We start from the raw sequence: 24,759 nt of genomic DNA, 5'->3' as shown, positions 1-24,759 counted from the left end.
ATGTCTGAATTTAAAACCTAAACCCTCTTGCCGATTGATCTAGCACTTCTTGAATTCCCACTGGCCCATCCCATTTCCTCTCTGAAGGAACCAATCTCTCAAAAGATTCTAGGAAATGTACCTTTAGGATCTTGGAACATACAGTTCCCAGCTTGCTTTGATCCCTTTGTTTACAGTTCCTGCCCACTGGAGCCCAGATATTCCCACAACCAGACTCTGCCAATAGTAAAGCCTCACAAAAATGGATAAATTTGCATGTCCAGCACACTGTTTTTGTATTTTTGGAACAAATGTATCCAAAAGTCTCTAATGGGTCACCTGAAAAGCAAAGAAATCACAGACACACGAAGAATTTGTACTTCCCAAGCGCTTAGTACAGTGCTCTGCACATAGTAAGTGCTCAATAAATACGATTGATGATGATGATGAATATGAAATCTAATTGAAAAACTATGATAGGACATATGATTATAAAACACAAGAAAACATACTTACCCTCAGTAGAATACCCAGGGAGATAGAATATATATTTACTTTATTACATTTTTGAGAAGCGTAGAAAGATGGACTTGGTTAGACAATGCAGAAGACACAAATGCATGCATACAGACACCACACACACACTTCATCCACTAATCCAAAATTCCAAGAGAAAAACTGTATTCCAAGTTATCAACAGCTGCAACGTTCCACCTAGTCTACCTATTTGGATACTTCCTACTGGACTAAGGGCCTTGAGCAACCATGGCAATCCTGACCCATTTCCTTAATGACAAGCAGCAACTGAATACAAAAAGTCTATTTCCTTCAAAATCCAAAGCGAGTATTACAAACAGTGGCTATTAAAAAAGAAAAAAAACCCTGAAAGCTATAAAACTTGACAACGTCTTTTTAATAAGCACTGTATCTTTCGATAAAGTCGGATAATATTTAGAAAGCAATCAATAATCTCTCCTTAACAGCTTTCTACAAAAGTGGCAATAATCCTTTTGTAGGATTCTAAGATATGTTCAGATGACATACAGCAGCTCTGAATTTTTCTGGAAGATAATTCACTCTCCAAGAGTCAATTTCTCAGTGTACTACTGCACCTGAAGAAAATTGTCTACAAAATACAATATCCATATTTTGATGATAAATCCCAACTGTTAGCAGTTTCATGTCTCACAGCCTATTATTTCATAACCTTGCTTCAGAAAGTGGGAAAGTCACTTTTTGACTTTTTTTCGCACATGGCTCACTGGTTAAGATCCACAGCTGCAAAGTGAAACTCAAGCTGCCTACTGTACTTTAAAATGGCATTTATTAAGCGCTTACTAGGTGCAAAGCACTGTTCTAAGTGCTGGGGAGGTTACAAGGTGATCAGGTTGTCGCACGTGGGGCTCACAGTCTTAATCCCCATTTTACAGATGAGGTAACTGAGGCACAGAGAAGTTAAGTGACTTGCCCAAAGTCACATAGCTGACAAGTGGCAGAGCTGGGATGTGACACATCATCATTTGAATTACATTAGAACAGGCAACTACTTCCTTTAAGGTCCCCTGGGGACAGGGACCATGTTGAATTACCACCTGCGTACTGTGTCCCAGCACTTGATATAGTGCTCTGAACACAGTAAGCACTTAATACCATTATTACTTCTAGGATTTACCTGTAACCTACTTTAATATCTGCCTCTCCCTATAGATTGCAAGTTCCCTGTGGGCAGGAATCATGTCTGTCAACTCTGTTGTCCTTTCCCAAGTCTTCAGGACAGTACTCTGCCCATAGTAAGTGCTTAATCATAATAATAATGGTACCTGTTAAGCACTTACTAAGTGACAATCACTGTTCTAAGCACTGGAGTAGATACAACTAGGATGGACACAGTCCCTGGCTCACCTGGGGCTCACAGTTTTAACCCCCATTTGATGAGGGAACTGAGGCCCAGAGAAGCCAAGTGATTTGCCTGAAGTCACTCAGCAGGCATGTGGTGGAGCCAGGATTAGAACCCAGGCCCATGCTCTATCCACTAAACCACGCTGCTTCTCAAATTGGTATTCTATAGCACTTTCATTACCAAAGCGCTCTCACATTAATTAGTTCATTTCAGCCCTCCCAACAATCTTGTGAGGTATTACTATCATCCCCACTTTACAGATGGGGAATTATTGATTGGTAGGTCTGAGCCTATGGTTTGCAGCAGGCTATTTCTCCTGACATTTCCCTATCAGTTTGCAGTCATATGTGTCTGGTCCTTTCGAAAATGTTCTGAAATGCTGTAGTCTGATGGCAGATCAGAGTTACAATACTGTTCCAATATTCTTTTTTGCTGACCCCGCAGTACGAGGCATCCAAATCTTGGACAACAGCTCTCATTTAAATACTGCTTCAATAACCAGATGGTAACAATGGATACATTTCAAATAGAGATAAGTCTCTGTCAACAATTTCTAAGGCATGGCTCTGACCCACGCTTCTAACAATAGTAACATCTAGTCTGTACAGAGCACTATACTAAGAACTTGTAGAACATTCAATAAAAGCAAATGAGACCCCCCATCCTTGAGGAGTTCAGTTTAATGGAGGGGATAAGCATGCATAATAGGAAGAGAAAAGAAAGATTAAAGTGATAAAAAAATTCAAATAAATAACAAATAAAGAAACAGATTACACATGACCAGGAAGGTTAAGTATTCGTCAACAGGAAATTTCTCTTGGAGGAGGTATTTATTTTTAAGAAGGGATTTGGAGAAGGGAGTGAGGGGAAATATGGTTTTGCAAAGCTTGATGTCAGCGATTCAGCCAGGGTTGGGGTGGGGAGGAAAGGGGTGAACAATGGGTTGGAGATGGAAGAGAGGAGAGCTTGGGACTGTAAGGATATCTGCTGGGCAGGTGCACAAAATGGAACGTAGTGTAAGGAAAGAATAGTCAAGAGGAAGCCAAATGATGAAGTGGCTTGAAGTCAGTGATATTCATCTAATGCTAAAAGAAATGATCAGTCATTGGAGGGTTTTTGGGAAGGGGGTGATGTGTTTCAAATCAGCATTTTACAAAGATGAAGCATAACATTAGATACTTTCTAATAAATTACTCCAGCAAAAAAGGAATAATCAGCTCTGATGATCCATGCTTAGAGTTAGGCAAAATAAAAGAATAATAATAATAAGCATACGAGAATTTTGTGGAAAGACTGAAAAGCCTGTTTTAAAAGCCAAGGATTTGTCAAAAGTTTTTTTTTACTGTATAAAAACTTCTTTATACTATATAAAATTGGAAAATTATTATAATGGTGGTGGATTAAAAATTAAATTTAGCTGTTTGATGACTGCAAGACCAAAGCACAGAGATTAGTGCCTTATGGACTACATTAGAACCAATAATGTAAGGATAACCTGAATCTAAATTGCTTGAGCACCAGAAATCATTCTCACAACGGGGAACCAATGAGGAAAAAAATAAATAATTAACATCAAAGCAGATTCTCCAGTGGCAGTTTTCCATTTCTCTTTAGTGTCTCTGTAAAATTGAATCTCATGATGGTACAAAATTCAGAGCAGTCATTGTAATGACAAGAATTTTCAAAGCCCTTTTACATCAATTATCTCATTTTACCTCTTTTTGAAATTTTCACTATGGCCTGTCCGATGGAAGACAACGATATTATTCTCCCCCTTTTAGGTATGAGGAAACAGATTCAGAGAGTCTAATTTCTAAATGATATTTGCTGTTTACTATGTATCAAACACGGTCCTTAAACGCTGAGGTAAGTAGGTCAGACACATTCCCTGTCCCGCATGAGACTCACAGTCTAATTAGGAGGGAGAACAGGTATTTAATCCCTATTTTATGGTTGAGGAAACTGAGGCACAGAGAAGCGGCTTGCCCAACGTCACACAGCAAGCAACAGACAGAGTTGAGATTAGAGCCCACGTTCTCTGACTCCCAGGACCATGCTGCTTTTAAATGACTTGCCTAAAGTCACAAAGCAGCCCGGAGTCAGAGCTGAGAGTAGAATCCAAGTTTCCTGACTTCTAGATGCACCACCTTTGCACTAGACCATTGCCTCTACCCTACTCTCCGAAGAACAAAAAAATAACACTCCGAGCTCCATTCTTGGGAGCTTTTTCTCCAGAAAAACACCCTGTTGTCTACCTGTTCTAGAGAAGCAACGTGGCTTACTGACAAGAGCACGGGCTTGGGAGTCAGAGGATGTAGGTTGTAATCCCGCCTCCACCACTTGTCTGCTGTGTGACCCTGGGCAAGTCACTTAACTTCCCTGTGCCTCAGTTACCTCGTCTGGAAAATGGGAACTAAGACTGTGAGCCCCACGTGGGATAACCTGATTACCCTGTATCTACTCCAGTGCTTAGAACAGTGCTTGGCACATAGTAAGCGCTTAACAAATACCATCATTATTACTATTATATTACCGTGATGGGAACTGAACAATAAAGCTAATTGGAAAAGGTTACACAATAGCATTTGTGTAGCTAACATCTCTACTTACATTAACCTTGGACTTATTGTGCACCACTCATGATAAATGCACATTTATAATAATAATAATAATGATGATGGCATTTATTAAGTGCTTACTATGTGCAAAGCACTGTTCTAAGCACTAGGGAGGTTATAAGGTGATCAGGTCATCCCACGGGAAGCTCACAGTCTTAATCCCCATTTTACAGAAGCTGTAACTGAGACAGAGAAGTTAAGTGACTTGCCCAAAGTCATTCCAGCGCTTAGAACAGTGCTTTGCACATAGTAAGTGCTTAATAAATACCATTATTATTATTATTACACCGCTGACAATTGGCGGAGCTGGGATTTGAACCCATGACCTCTGACTCCAAAGCCCATGCTCTTTCCACTGAGCCACGCTGATGATATGCACTTCTTGGAGGAGACAAAATGCCTACATGTGTGGCTGACTCCTGTTGCCAAGGAAAATGTGAGTCATTCAGTCACTCCATCGTATTTGAGTGCTTACTGTGTGCAGAGCACCGTACAAGCGCTTGGAAAGTACAGTTCAGCAACATTCTTCGGCTAAACCGTGCATTCCAATCTGAACATAAGCCACAGATCCATGTCACTTCTGGGGCTCCCCAGATCATTCCAAAGAGGCAAGTTTGGAAGGGAATCAACTTGGGAGCCCTTCCCCTCTGGCCTGAGCCCGCTGTAGGGAGATCATTCCATCTGATGTCAAATGTCAAGAGTCTCGGTGGTAAGGGAGTCATTCCCAGTTTCCCTGTATACTCCGGATCCCATTCCTGACTAATTTCATTCAGGGTGTCCTTTAAGTAATGGCAGTGTAATGTAGGTTATGTGGGTGAAATTAAATACTGCTAGAACCATAAGAAGATCTTACATTAAACAGACAGAGCCACAACTTGGACCCACCCAACTGTAGATGGGTGAGCATCAAAACATCTCACCCTCACACAATAGGTGCTTAGTTCAGTGCCCTGCACAGAGTAAGTGCTCCATAAATATGATTGAATGAATGAATCAATAGCATTTATTGAATGCTTTCTATGTGCAGAGTGTTGTGCTAAACAGTTGAGGGAGTACAACAGAGTTAGTAAACATGATTCTTGCCTTCAAGGAGCTTACAATCTAGAGGGGGAGAGAGATGTTATTTGCCACTTTTTACTGCAGCTCTTGAGACTTCCTGTTCTCCAAAGAGTTCTGCAAACAGTAAGTACTCAATAAATACAATTGATTGATTGATTGAATTTCCAGCAAGGAGATCTGTCCTGCAGTTTCCGGAGCTGCTGATCAGCCCAGGTAGGCATCCGTAGAGGCCCCAGTTAGTGGAAAGAGCCCGGGCTTGGGAGTCAGGGGTCATGGGTTCTAAACCCAGCTCTGCCATTTGTCAGCTGTGTGACCTTGGGCAAGTCACTTAACTTCTCTGAGCCTCAGTTACCTCATCTGTAAAATGGGGATTAAGACTGACCCCCACGTGGGACAACGTGATCAGCTTTCATCCCCCCAGCACTTAGAACAGTGCTTTGCACATAGTAAGCGCTTAACAAATGCCATTATTATTATTATTATTATTATTACATGGTGCTTACAGTCTTAATTCCCATTTTACAGATGAGGTAACAGAGGCACAGAGAGGTGAAGTGACTTGCCCAAGGTCACACAGCAGACAAGCAGTAGAGTCATATTAGAACCCAGGTCCTTTGTCTATCCACCAGGCCATGCTGCTTCATTTGACAGCAGGGAGTGAACTGGCAAAGTCAAGCTGGATGAAGTCCCCCTAGAACATCCATATTAACTTCAAGCATCCAACTGATGATGATGATGATAGTAATAATAAACTGTGGTATTAGTTAAGTGCTTACTATATGCCAGGCACTGTTCTAAGCATTGGGGAAGGTACAAGTTAATCATGTTAGACACAGTCCCTGTCTTACGTAGTGCTCACAGTCTTTATCCCCATTTTACAGATGAGGAAACTGAGATGCAGAGAAGTTAAGTCACTTGCCCAAAGTCCCCCAGCAGACAAATGGCAGAGCAGGGATTAGAATCCAAGTACTTCTGAGTCCCAGGCCCGTGTTTTATCCACTAGGCCATGCTGCTTCTCTACTAATTGATCTACTAACCTGATTAGCAACAGTCTTATAACAATCATCATCATCATCAATCATATTTATTGAGCGCTTACTGTGTGCAGAGCACTGTACTAAGCACTTGGGAAGTACAAGTTGGCAACATAGAGAGACAGTCCCTATGCAATAGTGGGCTCACAGTCTAAAAGGGGGAGACAGAGAACAAAACCAAACATATTAACAAAATAAAATAGAATAGATATGTACAAGTAAAATAAATAAATAGAGTAATAAATATGTACAAACATATATACATATATACAGGTGCTGTGGGGAAGGGAAGGAGGTGAGATGGGGGGGATGGAGAGGGGGATGAGGGGGTTCAGACCCATAGTAGGAATGGATTTCCAGGGGTTGCCATGAGTATAGAATGATTCAATTTATCAGTGAGGAACCCCCTCCCCACTGATGAGTGGTCTGGATAGTCATTTCCTCAAATAGATTTTTGTTCATATTTAATTTCTTATTATAAAGGCTTAGTTAGCCCATTAGATGCTTTCTGGTGTCCTGTGTAAAGACACCTCCTGAAAATGGTTCACCACAACAGCGCTGATGCTTCATCTCTGGTCCTCGGGACAGGAATTTTTGATTAACCAGTATCTCCCATAGCCCCAGATAACAAGCTTCTACTGAAGAAGTAGTTCAAGAAAACCGGACGGTAACCAAGTCAATTTCTGATCCTACAAAACAGTGCTTAAGGGTTTTAAGACTTTATTGCTGGAACTGCGATTAATTGGTCATTAGTCAACTCGGCTGGGGGGGGAGGGGAAATATTATTTGCTTAAACCAAACTTTAAATAAAATAGCTTTGCAGCTGTACAGCTCATTACTAAGAACATTGATTTATTCAAATCACACCGGCAAATTGTATCTTCACTCTCTGTTAAGTCACCTTTCTATAGGGTTTTAGACAAGCATTGTTATTGATGAAGACAATATTGAAAATAACTTTCCTTTTAATGATTAAAGGGAGAGTCGGCACAGACTGCAGAACAGAAAAACGATTATATATAGCCAGTAGGAAAATAATAAGTAGGTTATGTTGTGCAATTCCGCCCTGGTAGGCTTACAATTATTCCAATGCACGACAACTGAAATACCTAAGAAATCACTTACCTGAATCTCAATATTAATTAGTCCCACATCCTTTGTGTGTGTTTCCTTTGAACTCCTCACACAAAAAGACTGAGTATATTCATTTACAGGCCTAAATATTTATTTTTGCAGGCAAACAAAAGCATGCTGGAGGCTGAACAATTACTGGAGAGTGATGTATATTTTAACTAAGACATTTGGAAAGCATCAATTGAATAATTAATACATAAATCTTTGTAGTCTAGGGTAAAGAAAATGGAAACAAACCTTGCTAGTCTTATACATCTAGCTAGCTTTGGTGGAGTCTTTTTGCCATCACCATGAAGCCTGGGGAAAAAAAAGGCAAAGGACATAATTATCCCTGTTTGTAGTGTGACTGAGAAGAAATTTAACAAATCAATGGTTTGTGGTGCTTATAATTTGGCTGAAAATTGTGGTGTGGTATTACTATTTGGGAGGGGGACAGCATATGAATGAAGACACACCAGTACCTATCAACCATTTGTTTATTCCTTTGTTTCTTTAAACTGTTTAGAAAATTGCTGTCTGTACAAAATCAGAATTAGGGATTCGCTCTTATAAATTAAGATAAAGAAGTGTGAACTCTTCCTTTGTTTTCCTGGATCCACCTTACAAAGGCCCTAACTGTACTGGAAAACAAGGGGTGGTTCTTCATTTTGCTCCAGGAAATGAGCCACACATGACTATGTTCTGGTCTTCCTTATCAACGATTTCCACATCAATCACTCAATGGTATTTATTGAGCACTTGGAATGTGCAAAGCACTGTACTAAGTGCAATGGAGAGTATACTACAACGGAGTTAGTAGACATGTTCCCTGCCAATAATGAGCTTACAGTCTAGAGGGTATGATTCTATCACCCCGAGATATACAGAGACATTGGGGACTTAAATACTGATTATATAAATCATTTGCATCTTTATAAGCAGAGGTGCCAAACTCTAAAACTTAGTTTTCCACAAGCCATTTCCATAGTCCCTACTGTCTTCAACACTACTGACAAATCAGTATGTAAATTGATTTAAATATTTATAGTTTGATTTTTATTTTCAGGCTCTCTTGGGTTCCACTGAATTTAGCTATGATAGTTTTCATTTTAATTCAGCATGCCAGATGTTCAAAGTGCATAAAAGGGTATTATTAATACTATTTATGGCCATAGGCAACACAATTCCTTACATTCATCTTTAGTTGGTATTATTTTATCTACCATAACTCCTCAGATAATTTGTAAATGGCCTACTTAAACGAAGCCCACTGGATATAATATAGAGCCATTATGATGCCTAACAACATAAAAAGAAGCCAAACAACTTTACAGGCAGAGTGATGTAGGGTTAGAACAGCAGACTGAGTAGGCCTAGGACCCTTGGGGTTTAATTCTTGGTCCTGTCACAAACTCAGTATGTACAGTTAAATGAACAAGTAGTAAGAATATGCTGTTACTATTACAATTAATTGTTGAGTACCCACAGGGAGCACTTTGCGCTATGCAAAAAGAAGTGACATGTTCCCTACCCACAAGAAGTTTACACTCTTACACATATCCATGAGTGCTGAAAATGTGTATGGATAAATGACTGTTGGAGATGGCTAATGGATTTCTACAACTTGGGCTGCTGGAAATTAATGAGGGAAGTCTTAAGGGAGGAAGTGGGATTTCAGGAGAGCAGTAGTCTGCTGGATTTCCAAATTGGGGAAACAGCATGAGAAGGTGGATTGATAGTGGGTCAAGAAAAGAGTTGCTAGAGAGGAAATTGAGGCAGAGGGTATATACGATCCTTTCCAGTTTAGAGAGGAACGTGAACAAGGAGATGGGGCGATATTTGAAAGCAGCCATGAGAATGAGAGAGGATTTTGATGGTACAAGGGAGACTTACGTGTGTTTGAAAGCAGAGGGTAAGGAGCCACTAGAAACAGGGAAAGAGGCACAGATCCACGGGGTGTATTTAAGGAATTGGTGGGAGACCTCTTCTTGAGAAAGCTAATTACATAACAGTATACCTTCCATTCTTTAATTGCCCCATTTGTAAAATGTCCTGGAAATCAGGGAACTCAAACGCTGCAGGTCAGGGGCAGACATTTGCCTGTGTTCCCCAAGAGCAGTAGTTTTCGGGGGGTTTTATCCACACGCATCTTCTTAAAGTGTCCGATCTCCCCTTAGACCAGTCAGGATCTTACCCAGTGTCTCAGGCAGAATCTGGAACTCTCTCTGATTGCATACACACCTGAAGTAAAGTGTGCCCCAGTGTCTTCTGCATATACATGGGGAAAAATTCACCAAGGGTCATTCTCTCCAGGTTTATGCAAATTCTTTCAGGAGAATTAGTTTATATTGAAAAGTGTGCAAAACAGCTTTGATATATTTTGAGTTTGGATGTGCTACTAGCTGGGCTGGCAGAGCAGTCTGTCTCATTCTGGAAGAGCCATATGTTCACCTGCTGTGCCCTCACTGCTTTTAGCAGGGCACAATGATTCTATTGTTTCCAATCTGAAACTAAGGTATTACCTAACAGGTTAAACTTGGTCTCAAATAACTTGACATGGGGAAAGTTACTGGACAGACTAAGTGTGCTGTATCTTTCCCAAGAGTATGAAGAAAGGTTTTCATGAGGGAGACGAATAAGGAGGCTGTTAGAGCCCATCCAGTTTCCAGGAGAGGAGTATGTGCCAGGCAAGTGGGAATGACTTTGGAGAAATCTACCTTGAGAATTCAAGGGATAATTCTGTTTCTGTGTTGTTATTTCTTAATTTCCAAATTCTTGTGAGCCCCTTGTGGGTTTCACCTGATTATATTGTATCTACTTCAGCACTTGTACTTAGCACATAGCAAACACTTACCATTATTATACCATAATACCATTATTACTCTCCAGTCTTTTTTTCCAACTGGTGAAATGACATGCAGATGGAGATGAACTCAGAAAAATATCTAAGTAAATGAGAGGACAAGGAGGCACCCATGACAATTTTAAGGTTGGGAAAGAGCAAATAAGAAGAAAGCCTTTCTCAAACTGCTGGAAGCAAGCATGTGAAATTATATACCTTCGAACGATATGCAGGTCAGAAAAGAAATCCACACGTGAGTTTCATAATAGGTGACTAGAGGAAAAATTTAGGATATTAAAAGGTAAAACTCACTGTGGGCAGGGAATGTGTCTGTGTACTGTTGTATTGTACTCTCCCAAGTGCTTAGTACAGTGCTCTGCACACAGCAAGGGCTCAATAAATACGACTGAATGAATGAATGAATAGAACCCAAGTCAGGCAACTGGAAGTTATGGAAGGTAGCCCTCAGCTCAATACCTCAAGCATCATGAGTCGCTACTGCTGGAGACCATAGAGGACTGCATTTGTTTATTCCTTTGTTTCTTTAAACTGTTCAGAAAATTGCTGTGTGTACAAAATCAGAATTAGGAATTAGCTCTTATAAATTAAGATAAAGAAGTGTGAACTCCTAGACCGTGAACCCACTGTTGGGTAGGGACTGTCTCTATGTGTTGTCAACTTGTACTTCCCAAGTGCTTAGTACGGTGCTCTGCACACAGTAAGGGCTCAATAAATACGACTGATTGATTGACTGGATGACCAGTCTGACCCAATGAGGGAATTTGATTTTTTTCTTAAATGCAAGTGCAAAAGGTAAAACATCTAGAGCAGGGGTTGGGAACTTTTGGCTCAAACCAAGTGTGGCTTTTTTAGGAATCAGATGTGCCTCTGGAGAATAGGCACCCACCCTCAGATTCGCTACTATGAAGGAGATGGCTTTGTACTGGAAGTTGAGCAGTAAGTACCTGGGCCACCCACTACCCACACGGGGATCATGAGTTACAGTCCCTGAGCCAGGTGCTTAGTGTACCGATTGTAACAAAGGGTGGGCAAAGAACTGGGCAGGAAAACACCGAGATGAGGGTGAGGGCTGAGCATTTCCAGCAGATCCGCACGCAACCCAGCCACTCATTGCACAGGCGTGGGAGTCGGAGAACCTGGGCACTAAATCCAGCCCTGCCACTTGTCTGCTATGTGTCCTTGGGTGTGTTGCAACTTCTCTGTGTCCCAGTTTCTTCATTTGTAAAATAGAGATTTAGTATACCTTGGTTTATCTCCTACTTCGACTGTGAGCCCTACGTGGGCCACGGCTAGTGCCCGACCTGATCATATCTTGTATCTACCACAGCACTTGGAACGGGGCTTGGCACGAAGTAAGCACTTAATACCACTATTTGTTATCTATTTTTACCCATCTGCCGCACATATATATTGAAATATGTGCCCTCAATTGTGCATTCAATTGTTAGTTTGCTATTTCATCCAAACATATGTCACTACTATCTGCTATATTCTTATCCTTCCTCCTGCTCTCACTATTTCCAAGTAATTTGTTTGCCTGCCTGTCTCCCCGATAAGATTGAAAGGCTCTTGTTAGTAGGGACCATGTCTTTTGCTTCTGATGTGTGCTTCCAAGCACTCAGTGCAGTGCTTTGCATTCAGTAGACACTGAAATACCACTAATTGACGATAATGAGTAAAAATCCATTCTGGCGCTCCATTTGGCAGCCACCAGCTCTTGTTTTTTTTTTTTTTAAAAAAAAGGAAAGAAAAAGAAAGAAAGGAGCCCTAAGCCTGACTGTTCCTATTCTGGGCACAATCCTTGGCACAAAACAATGCATCCATAGTCTATCAATCAACTGTGTACCTATTTTCCTAATCAGAGAAAGTGCTGAACAATACGAGAAAGTGGCACAAAAATTTCGTTTCAGCAAAACATTTTCTTCCTGGAAATGGATTTCCATTTACAGGAAGATTTTATGAAAATAGGAAGAGTTCGCTAAATGCCATATAAATCAGGTCTTTTGGAGAAAGTCCATTAGCTGAGTTGAGAAACAATGTATAGATACAATAAATAACCTGAATTTGATTATAAATTAATAAGGACTCTCCAATCCTGACAAGAGGAAATCCTCCTCTCCCTTGGTGGTAGAATCAAACTCTGCCACTTTTTCAGATATTTCATTTGGGACAAATATCTATCACAAAAATTGTGAGAAGCTGAAGAATTGGCAGTCGCCCTGAAAACTGTACATATCATTACTCATAAATGTGCACTGGCCATCTTTTACATGCTGCAATCTCTGGGGGAAAAGACACAGATTTGTACCAAGCTAGTGCACTAGTCATTCTTAATACCCCAAGTACAATTATCTATTTTGGAGTCATCATTATTAAGGGATTGACAGACATCAGAACCTGGGCTTTGCAAGTTTCTAAACACATTTGGCTGCCCTGAAAAATGGTACCAAGGTCCTAAGAACACTCTTCAATGGGATGCCATGTTGGGCTTTGTCTGATCCTTTCTCCATCGTGGGCGTCTGTGAAATGGGTTTGGTAAACTTACGCTGCTGTTGCTGGAGGACACAATAATGTTCATGGAAACTAGCTAGTATCAGAATACAAATAGGCTTCAATGTTCATCAAAATCTGAGCCAGTCTTCCAGGAGCTGCCACGAACTGAAAGCACCTACCCATGAGAAGGCATGTTTATGATTAAAAATTAATTTTTGAAACTGGCACCAGGTTATCGTCCAACAGGGCTGAAGAACAACCAAGTTATGAACCGTCCTGAAGTTTATCAATGAAGTGTGGAGCACTGAACTAAATGCTTGGGAGAGTGAATTACAACAGAGTTGGTAAATGCTACCCCTGCCCAAGAAGAGCTGGCACACATTAAGTGCTTAAAAAATAACATTAAAAAGGGCATGGGGTGCTGAAGAGGTAGATTTGGGATTCATCCACATAGAGATGGTAGTTGAAGCCACAGGAGCAAATGAGTTCTCTGAGGGAGTGGGTGTAGATAAAGAACTGAAAGGGACCCAAAATTGAGCCTTGAGGGGTTCCTACAGTTAGAGGGTGGGAGAAAGAGGAGGAACTCAGGAAAAAGATTAGGAAAGAGCGATCAGAGAGGTAGGAGAAGAACCTGGGGAAGACAGTGTCGGTGAAGCCAAGGTAAAATAATGGTTCCAAGAGAAGGGTGTGGTCCAGAGTCAAGAAGGCCTTTGAATAACTAAGGATTCATTGACTTTCACTATCAATTACCACAGAGACAAAGAAATGGGAAATTAAGTAAAACAAACACACACAAAAACTGACAAAGGCAGGGTGACCTAGTAGAAAGTGTGGAGGCTGGAGTTAGGTGGTCCAGATTATGACTCCACCTCAGCTGCTCACTTTCTGTGAGGCCTTGGACAAGTGAATTAACTTCTCTGCGTCCCTGTTTACTCATCTGTAAAATGGGGATAAGATACCTGTTCTCCCTACCTCTTATAGGAACCCCTGTACGATAGGGATTAGTTCCGATCTGATCATCTTGTATCGGACCTAGAATTTAGCCCAGGTCTTGGCAACTCAAAAGTTCTGAATATATCTCATAATTATTACAGGCTAACCTGATCTTTGAGAGAATAAGTGTGGCTGCCACAAAGCCTTTAATTTATCACATATTTAATTTATCCCATCCAACTTCTAGAAGAGTTCCATTAACACCATCTACAGGCCATAACATCAATTGCAAAGTCGGTAGCATAAACAAGAAGTCTTCGGAATGCAAGTGGCCTGACAACGCTGAATCTGTGCTTACTGCCAGACGGCTTCACTGGATGGGTATGTGAGGAGAATGAGTGATACCAAGATACTCAAGCAGCTATGGAAAAAGTGACCTGAATAAAGCCAGAAAACTCTAAGCAAGGAAAGTAGGAAAAAAAAAATGTATTAACGATTCTGTGAATAACAATTTCAAATGATTAGCAGTCAGAAGCCAGTCCCTCAAAAGTCCTTGAGTGCTGTGTGCAGACTGCACTAAGTGCTTGAGAGAATTCTGCTCTAAATGAGCTTAACTTTCAAGTGGGAGAGAAAGACAGTGGGATCAATTATTGGCAAGAGGAAGTAATATCATATAAAGATAAATGCAGAAGTGCTAGGGAGGAAAGGGGGTGAAATGGAAGTGCGAAGGAAAATAAGGAGAGGAGATGAAATAGCAAGGTGTCTTGGACGAGATGTAATTTCAGAAAGTCTTTGAAGATGGGGTGAGCAATAGTCTGTGAGATGTAGGGGGGCAGTGAGCAATAGGTTAGTGGTGGGAGAGACAAGAATGGGGCACAGGGAGTAGGTTAGTTTGGGAGAACGAGCTGAGGAAGTGAGAGAAGCAAGTGGGTAAGTAGGAGGCCGGTAGTTGATAGAGTGTCTTGACCAAGTTTTGAGAAGCAGTGTGGTCTAGTGGAAAGAGCAAGGGCCTGAGTCTGGAGACCTGGGTTGTAATCTCAATTCCGGCACCTGACTTCTGTTTGATCTTGAGCAAATCATTTAACTTCTTTGGCCTCCAATGCCTCATCAGCAAAGACGGAGTTACGATACCCATTTTCCTCCCCGCTTAGGCTGTGAGCTCCATGAAGGATAGGCCCTGTGTCTGATCTTTTTATGCTCTCTCCACCCCAGTGCCTAGTACCATGCTTGTCACAGATTAAATGCTTAAAAAAACCACAATATTTTTATTATACTCGATGAAGAGAGGGATGGAGAACTATTTTAAGGAGTGGGGAAACATGGGGAGAATGACATTTTAGAAAACTGATCCAAGAAGCACAGTGAAGTTTGAACTGGAGAAGGGAGAAACAGGAGGCAGGGAGATCAACAAGGATCCCAGGAGTTGTCAAGTCAGGATATGAAAAGCTCCTGAAGCAGCATGGTAGCTGTTTGTATAGAGACAGGATGGGGTGGAGTCTGGAACTGTTGTGGAGGAAGAACTGAAAGGATTTGACAGCAGACTGAATACAGGACTTGAAAGAGAGGGAGGAGTCGAGAATAATTTCAGCATTATGGACTTGAGATACAGGGAAAATGGCAGTGTTGTCAACTGTAAGGGGAAAGCTAGGTGGAGGACAGACCTTGAGTGAGAAGATGAGTGCAGGGTTCGAAATAATAAGCCTGAAGTGCCAGGGGGACATCCATGTGGAGATGTCCTAGAACTAGGAGGTAACATAAGATTGCAGGGAAGGAGAGAGATCACATCCAGTGAAGTACAGATGTCACTGTCGGCAGGGATTGAGTCTACCAACTCTGCTGTGTTGTACTCTCCCAAGTGCTCAGTACAATGCTCTGCACACAATAAGTGCTCAATGAATACAATTTATTGAAATTACAATAACTACACCCCTAGTTATCCAGGCTTTCATAATCATGCAAACACATCTTTAGAAACAAAGCTTCTTAAATAGGTCACTTACAGTCTATGAGAATATACTCACAAATAACAGGATTTTCCTTGAGATCTTTAGTAAATTCAGCACAGCAAGTCAAGCAGACAGGGAAACCATAGACTCTCTGCACTTAGCACGGCAAGATTGGCTCTTACTCCCAGATGGTTCTGGGAAAATGTAGGCCTTTGCATTCTGAGAAATTAAGTTCTCACATAGGCATGCCACTTTCCCTCTGTTCCTTGGACTTAGCTACATTTCCAATGGAAGCCTGAACATTATCACAACTGACCCCTACCAATATTCTGCAGAAAATTCTGTAAAACAAGAAATGCAGGTTGGAAGAAGTCTCAGTGTGCTTAACACAGTCAGAGTGCCCAGTAAATCTTCTGATTAAGTGCTTCACAAAACAGGTGGGTTTTAAGAAGTTTTAGAAGGAAGACCAGGAACAGGAACACGGTGAGTAGTAGCTCAATTTTATCCTTCTCCCAGAAACAATTTTTCATTACTAAAACAGAAAATGTAAAAAAAATTCAAGCATTTTAAAATAATTGTTTGCCTGCAAAATAACCACACAATACCCCAGGAAGTGCATTCTTGTAAAATAATTAACCTTTTCAGGTAAGGGAAGGCACTCAGCTGTGCCTCATGCCTCACTAAGCATATGAACTATGTCATTTATCAGAGTCACATTCTGGAGGGGTTTTCTGCCAAAATGTATGTATAGTGTGTTAAGTGGAGGAAATCACAATGTGTTTACTTCATATTTGGTGTAATTTACATCTAGTATGAATTTCTTAATGTGTTGCTCTCTGATTTTTTTATAGCAACCGATTCCTTTTTCACCTTGAACTACAGTGCTTCTCACTAGAGAAGCAATTTTAAGAGCTCAACAGGTCATCAGCTGACAACTAAAGAAAGAAACATCTTTATACTTAGTCCAATACTGAGCCAAAATGTTGTATGATGTAGCAGCCACTTGCAAAGAAACATTACTGCCTTAGATACTTATTTTGGTACTTTTTGGCTTTGAAATTGTCTCTCCAAATCTTGTGGGTGGTTGAAAAGCCATTAGCCAAATTCTACTCTGTGAAAATATTCCCCTTTTGATTCAACGGTGGATGTATACGCAACAGAACTGCTTAACAGTGCACAAAACTGGATTCTATTGTCATTACATAAATGGAGAGGTAAATGTAGAGGAAAGACAGGAGCCATTTTTGAGCTCTCTACAGAATCAGCTCCAGTACATCAATCATGGTGACTTCCATCCCTATACCAGTTGACAAGGCAGATAACGGCAATGGGATCTTTGGCCTAAAGACCGGTGTATACTGAGCTGCCTTTGCTCCCAGAACAGCACTGCTCAATAATTCTCAGCTGCCACCCCTGCAAACTGACCAGAGCAGGCCCAGGATTGGGGCTTCACTGCTTTATCCACCTCCTCTAGTCCCAAAAGCAGCAGGAAAATCCTAGACAAACCAGAGTGGGCTTCTACCTCAGTAGGTGTCCGGAGCCAGTGACAGCACTGCTCTGAGATGATTGATGGCATCACCCTACTGTGTAAAGTTGGATGGGCCAGGTACTGGAATCTGTCACTGGATTAATCCAACTCCAGAATCTTCAAAAAGTTCCAACATCATGGCATCCTGACATCAAGCTGTCATCATCCTTTCCCTCCCAAACAAAGTTAATCCTATCACTGGCTCACTGTCACTGTGCAAGCGCCTACCTTGCACAAATTGCAGGACTAGATGCTGGAGGATAAAGGAGAAGAAAAGAACTCTAGACATCCTCCACCTTTGAAGAGCTTAATATTTAGATGGCAAGACATGGTTGTCTCCCCATCCCTGGAATCAAAAACAGTCCTGCTGGGAGTTCTGCTGACCTTTTGTTTGGGTGATAGGACATTATGGACTTGCCAACACTGTGCTCCTGGTTACCTTAAAATTGTTCTCTTAGGCTTGTCAGATGTCATGGGCTTTAATGTCTTGTCCCAGCAGGTCTGGAAAAGTCCAAAGGTCTCCCAAAATGACTAATTTTTATGAAGAAACAAAAAATCCTGCAGCCCTGACCTGTCCATCAGGATATGTAACCCGGGACACACGAATGCTATCTACACTGTCCTTGAGAATTCTGCCTGTGGCCACAATTTAACAAAATAAAGTGTAATAGCTTGAGAAACAACAGAAAAGCAGTATACATCATTTAACCTCCACATGCAAGACCGTATAATGTAAGTCTTGTGGTCTGAAAACAGGGTTGTAAACCTCAGGAGTTGATGTATTCTTTGCTTTTGATTAGGCTGGCAAAGAGCACAAAGCATTCTTCCCACAATATGTTGTCATCTCATAGCTATAACCAAGAAATGCAGATGGGGTAAAGGGGAGGAAGATAAATGTTAAAATATCAGATTACAAATGATTTCAAATCTCAAAAATTTTATAGATTCCATTTTATACAAAGACTCGGTAGCCTACTAGACAGGTCCATAATTCCTAAGTTATGGCAGGGTTCACCGCATAGAGTAGGAAAATGACTACCAGTAGCTGTTCACCTGCACATTTCTGGGAGCTAGTCACCTCGTTACAAATTTTCAGAAGCCAATATCATCTGAACAACTGCATAAGATGACATTCATGAGCAATATAATAATAAAATATACTTCAGGATTAAATACCTAGTTATTCTTCCCTCTGAAGATCTCAATGACCTGTTACATGTGTGTGATAAACAGTGTGGACAGAATTTTGTTCATTCAACCGCTCCTTCAACTGTGGGGAATTTCATCCTGCACCAGGTTCCACAGCAACTTTCATTGAGAGTTATGTAGTTAAAAAAAAAAATAGAATTAGCCATTTTAAAAAAACGGGTCACCTAGGAAAACCTACCCATCACCTGGCCCTCATTTTAAGAGTATATTTTCTGGCCCTGCTAGTAAAGATTGGCTCTAAGCTGCTGAAGAGCTACAGGACAATGGTATAATTATAATAATGAAAACTGGAGTATTTGCTTAGCAACTTAAGTGATGAGCACTGTACTAAGTGCTGGAATAGATACAAGAAATCACATCAGACTCAGCCCCTGCCCCACATTGGGCTCACAATCTAAATAAGGAAAAATAGATACTGGATCCCCATTTTGTAGTTGAGGACATGGAGGAGCAGAGAGGTTAAGCGGCTTGCCCAAGGTCACACAGCTGTCAAGTGGCACAGCTGGGATTAGAACCCAAGTTCTCTGATTCCCATGCTCGTGTTTCTAGGTATTTGGGTCCTAGTGATACAAACGGGACCGGGAGGTGGAGTGCAGAGTACCACTCAAGGCAGAAGTTAGGTCAGAAAAGGATGCTTAACTTTTATGCTCCGGTTCTGCTCACAATATAACTAAATGGGCCACAAACAGATGACAAATGGGCTGCAAGAGGTCCTTGGGTTGCAGGTTGTGTGTCTTTAATCCAGAAGATGGCACAAGGAATAAAGAACTCAGGCACTGACCGAATCCCAATGCATGTGAAAAACTTTCTTCCATCGCACTGTATCCAAGCAGATGTGTACTGAGGAAATAACATTCCCTAATTTCTAAATACCATTCCAGACAGCATGCCATTTTGTTTTCACGGTCCTGGGGAATAGGGTCACTTCAAGGACATGGTGGGATCAGATTCACATGTATAGAGCAGGCTTCCCTGGCAACCTCTAGATTTCTTTTTCGAAACAGCCCACAAAGAGACGTCGAACAAAATATTCACAAATAAAAACATGGATAAAATGAAAATACATTCAGCTCAAGTGAGAGAAATGTATGTGTGTAAATGAAACTAGAGAGCACACGTAAGAGAAACATTAACACACTCTGTTGTTTGGGGTGACTGCAGTCATCTGTGGCTAGTTAGTGTCAATGCCAAGGAATACAGATTTGAGAAGAGCTCTGAAGATGACAGAATGAAGAGCTAGCCTGAACTGGATTATGATGCCTCTCTTTTAAAGGTAAACCACTAGAAAATGGATTTTGTTAAATTTGTCCCGATTCAAACGGCTACTGGGTAACCCTGACTTTACCACTGCTGAAGGGTCACCCAAGCAGCTGCCTTAATACTATGACTGTGTGACCGTTCACCTATTCTAACCCACTGTCCCCCAAATGGGCTAGAATGGTTTTCGTGAATAATGACAGCTGTACGCCAGATGTGGCTGTTTTGGGTGGCACTCAAGGGCTAACTCCATGGGAAAATGGAAGTTTCCTTCCCTTTCAGAATAATGGTTTCAAGGTGATGAACCATGGTGCCAGAGACACTGGGGCCTCAAGGCTTCAGATGTTCTTAAATTTAGAGGCTTCTGGATAATAAAGGAAGGAAATACAGTACCAAATCATAGTGAGACACAACTCTTTATGGTTAACAGGACGATGAAATATCTTTCGGGGTTACATTCTTTGCCATCACGGAAATGAAGAGTGTCTCTGAAAGGACTGAAAGTGGGAAATTAGAGAGGCCATGACTTTCACAGCTCAACAAAGCCATCCTTAGGTGGCCAACTGGACTGAAGCTCTTTTGAGTGAGCCCCAGTATTCTTATAGGTAAAAAAGTGCCACCTAGAAAAGGCTCTCTAGATTGCCAATGAAGACAACAATAAGGACGGGCTAAAATGGGAGCTTATTTAAACGAAGAGTAAAAAAAAAAAAGGTCAAGAAATATAAAAGTATGAAATGGAAATGGCATAGCATTTGGAGATATACATTTATAGGTAATGGATCTTACAATCAGTTCTTCCATGAGAATCTGGCCTTGAAGAAAACTTGCCCTAGAGAATTCAGGCATTGGCTGAGGCCCAATGCATGTGAAAAACTTTCTTCCATCATGCTGAATCCACACAGATGTGAATTGAAGAAATAACGTTCCCTAATTTCTAAATACCATTCCAGCCAAAATGCATAATGAAAACATGCCTCGTAGGAGAAGTAACTATATTCAAATATTTATTTTGAGATTTCATTAGCATTTTTCTTAAAACCTCAAAACAATTATCCAAGAAAATACTCATAAAATGTTGGAAATATATTAGAAATAAAGGTTGCCATGATACAAGATGAAGCAATTGCCTGGATTAACAAAAGGATTCCACAAATATTTTCATTATGTTTCAAGTACCTATGAAGACTGCCTTTAGTCTAAAAGGAGTTGAGCTTAACATCTCAGAGACTAAAAGTTTCTTTGCCGTGAAACATCTACTTCATCAACACTGGTTTATAATAATCTGAGATTCAGGCAGGGGTGAAAATTATCTAAAATGGCACATTCATTCCATTGAAACTGCCCTCTCAAAGGTCACCAATGACCTCCTTCTTGCCAAATCCAATGGCTCCTACACTATTGTAATCTTCCTCAACCTCTCAGCTGCCTTTGACACTGTGGACCATCCCCTTCTTCTCAACACGTTATCCAACCATGACTTCACAGACTCCATCCACTCCTGGTTCTCCTCGTCTCTCTGGCCATACATTATCAGTCTTCTCCACGGGCTCCTCCTTCTCCTCCCATCCCCCTACTGTAGGGGTTCCGCAAGGGTCAGTACTTGGTCCCCTTCTGTTCTCCATCTATACTTACTCCTTTGGTGAACTCATTCACTCCCACGGCTTCAACTATCATCTCTATTCTAATGACACCCAAATCTACATCTCCTCCCCTCTTCTCTCTCCCTCCCTCCAGGCTCGTATCTCCTCCTGCCTTCAGGACATCTCCACCTGGATGTCCACCCACCACCTAAAGCTCAACATGTCCAAGACTGAGCTCCTTATCTTCCCTACCAAACCCTGTCCTCTCCATGACTTTCCCATCACTATGGACAGCACTACCATCCTTCCCGTCTCACAAGCCCACAACCTAGGTGTCATCCTTGACTCTGCTCTCTCATTTACCCCACACATCCAATCCATCACCAAAACCTGCTGGTCTCACCTTCACAACATCGCCAAGATCCACCCTTTCCTCTCCATCCAAACCGTACCTTGTTGGTTCAATCTCTCATCCTATCCCGAGTGGATTACTGCATCAGCCTCATTTCTGATCTCCCAACCTCCTATCTCTCCCTGCTTCAGTCTTTCCTTCACTCTGCTGCCCGGATTATCTTTCTACAGAAATGCTCTGGGCATGTCACTCCCCTCCTCAAAAATCTCCAGTGGTTGCCTATCAATCTTCACATGAAGCAAAAACTCACTATTGGCTTCAAAGCTCTCCATCATCTCGCCCCCTCCTACCTCACCTCCCTTCTCTCCTTCTACAGCCCAGCCCGCACATTCTGCTCCTCTGCTGCTAACCTCCTCACTGTGGCTCATTCTTGCCTGTCCCACCGTCGACCCCTGGCCCATGTCCTACCCTTGGCCTGGAATGCCCTCCCTCTCACATCTGCCAAACTAGCTCTCTTCCTCCCTTCAAAGCCCTACTGAGAGCTCACCTCCTCCAGGATGCCTTTCCAGACTGAACCCCTCCTTTTCCTCTGTTCCTCCTCCCCATCACTCCCACTCCCTCCCTCTGCCCTACCCCCTTCCACTCCCCACAGCACTTGTGTATATTTGTACATATTTATTACTCTATTTTATTAATTATGTGTATATAGCTATAATTCTATTTATCTATTCTGATGGTATTGACACCTGTCTACTTGTTTTGTTTTGTTGTCTACCTTCCCCTTCTAGACTGTGAGCCCGTTGTTGGGTAGGGACTGTCTCTATTTGTTGCCAAATTGTACTTTCCAAGCACTTAGTACAGTGCTCTGCACACAGTAAGTGCTCAATAAATACAATTGAATGGATGAATGAATCAAGTGAAGATGGGACCCCAGAGTGGAAGAAATCCAGGATTCTGCAGATAGCCACAAAGCCAAGAACTTCTACATGTCATTAAAGGCACAGCCTACAGAGCTACTGAAGAGTGCAGATAGCTCCAATCTCAACAAACATAATAAGGAAAACTGAAGAAACAGCAACATTTCCACATACTCCTCACATTGTACAGAAGATGAGGCCCTTCAAAACATTGAAACTCTCCCAACATGTAAAGAAAAGACATGGAACTTGTCCCAACTACTGCGGGATCACTTTAGTGGTCAGAGCCATGAAAAATAGCAAAGCACCTACACCCATTCATTCAATCGTATTTATTGAGCACTTACTGTGTGCAGAGCACTGTACTAAGCACTTGGGAAGTACAAGTTGGCAACATATAGAGACGGTCCCTACCCAACAACGGGCTCACAGTCTAGAAGGGGGAGACAGACAACAAAACAAAATATATTAACAAAATAAAATAAATAGAATAGTAAATATGTACAAGTAAAATAGAGTAATAAATCTGTACAAACATATGTACAGGTGTTGTGGGGAGGGGAAGGAGGTAGGTTGGGGGGATGGGGAAGGGGAAAGTAAGGAGGGGGCTCAGTCTGGAAAGGCCTCCTGGAGGAGGTGAGCTCTCAGTAGGGCTTTGAAGGGAGGAAGAGAGCTAGCTTGGCGGATGTGCAGAGGGAGGACATTCCAGGCCATGGGGAGGACGTGGGCCGGGGGTCGATGGCGGGACAGGCGAGAACGAGGCACAGTGAGGAGATTAGTGGCACAGGAGCGGAGGGTACGGGCTGGGCTGTAGACCCATAAAGTGGTCACCCTGCTTTAATATTTACATAAGCTCTTCCTCAACTGAACATCTGGGAGATACCACAGGATTTCAGAGACACCACCATCGTACAGGCAAAAGATCAAAATGTTGTAATTTCTGAAGCTACTCATTCTTCCCTCCCTGGCAAAATCCTAGCCAGCATGTCAACCAAAGAATATCAATGATAGGATGCTCCCAGAACCCACAGTGTAGCTTCTGATCCCAGCATGGCACAGAGGACATGATGATCTTAGGAGTGCACTAAATACAGTAAAGATTCAGGGAGTGGCATGAAGATCTCTAAATTATTTTTACTGATTTTTCCAATAGCATTTAACACTATTAGCAGAACTGAACTCTGGAAATTACTTAGCAAATGTGATTGCCCTGAAGAGCTCAATAAGGTTCTGAGAGATGACATTCTGGCTGGCTATGTCACAGCCAGGAGTGGCCCTGTCTGATCCACTCCATCACCAGGGGGGTAAAGCAGGGGACTGTCGGTGACCCATTCTAAGAAAAGGGGACCAAGGAGAACAAAAGCCTTTCCGTTTGTTTAGCTGGGATTTAGGAATCCTGAGTTCTTCTAATCCCTGGTTCTGCCTACTGAGTATACAAATCACTTAACCTCTCTCTGACTCCAAATTCTACCCCGTAAATTGAGGATAATACCAGTTTCTTCTCCAGAGGATTTTACTTGACTAATACAAAGATAAATGAGGAAGAACACGTTAAGTACTTTATATTCCTCAGTACAAAGGAGTTACAAAAACTATATTTCCCAGAGAAATCTTTCAAAGTTTAACAGTCTAAGAATGGATTCCAAAATATCCTACCACTTTTAACATTACAAGCATAATTTACCACCTCATTTATCTATATGCAACTAGGACACATACAAATTGCTTGTTCCATCATTTTTATCATATACTTAAAATTCCAAGGCTTTAATCCTTCATGCTTTGTGAGGTGGGCATCAAGCTTTCCCCAGAAGATATGCTCTGGAGGAGAAGGGAGTCAAAACAGAGTCAGCATCTGTAAAACGAAGAGCCCCTTCTGAGGAAGAGTGGGAGCTGGACATTTTCCAGAGTAGCAGAGATAACATGTCTCGGCTTCCACTCTGTTCTCTGTTGAAAATATTTACTTATGAATAGAGAA

General features: G+C 41.6%; 1 long non-coding RNA gene across 1 annotated transcript in view; it reads right to left on the bottom strand.

Moving 5' to 3' along the window:
- Positions 1 to 7,938: 7,938 nt before the first annotated feature.
- LOC119929784 overlaps positions 7,939 to 24,759 on the bottom strand; it is a 52,162-nt gene continuing 35,341 nt past the window's right edge. Inside the window, exon 3 of the long non-coding RNA XR_005451590.1 lies at positions 7,939 to 8,021. This is a non-coding gene — a long non-coding RNA (uncharacterized LOC119929784). The remainder of the gene's footprint in view (positions 8,022 to 24,759) is intronic.

The sequence above is a fragment of the Tachyglossus aculeatus genome, chromosome 6, assembly GCF_015852505.1.
Source record: "Tachyglossus aculeatus isolate mTacAcu1 chromosome 6, mTacAcu1.pri, whole genome shotgun sequence".
NCBI classification, from domain to species: Eukaryota; Metazoa; Chordata; class Mammalia; order Monotremata; family Tachyglossidae; genus Tachyglossus; species Tachyglossus aculeatus.
This window is presented reverse-complemented; position numbering and strand designations above follow the sequence as displayed.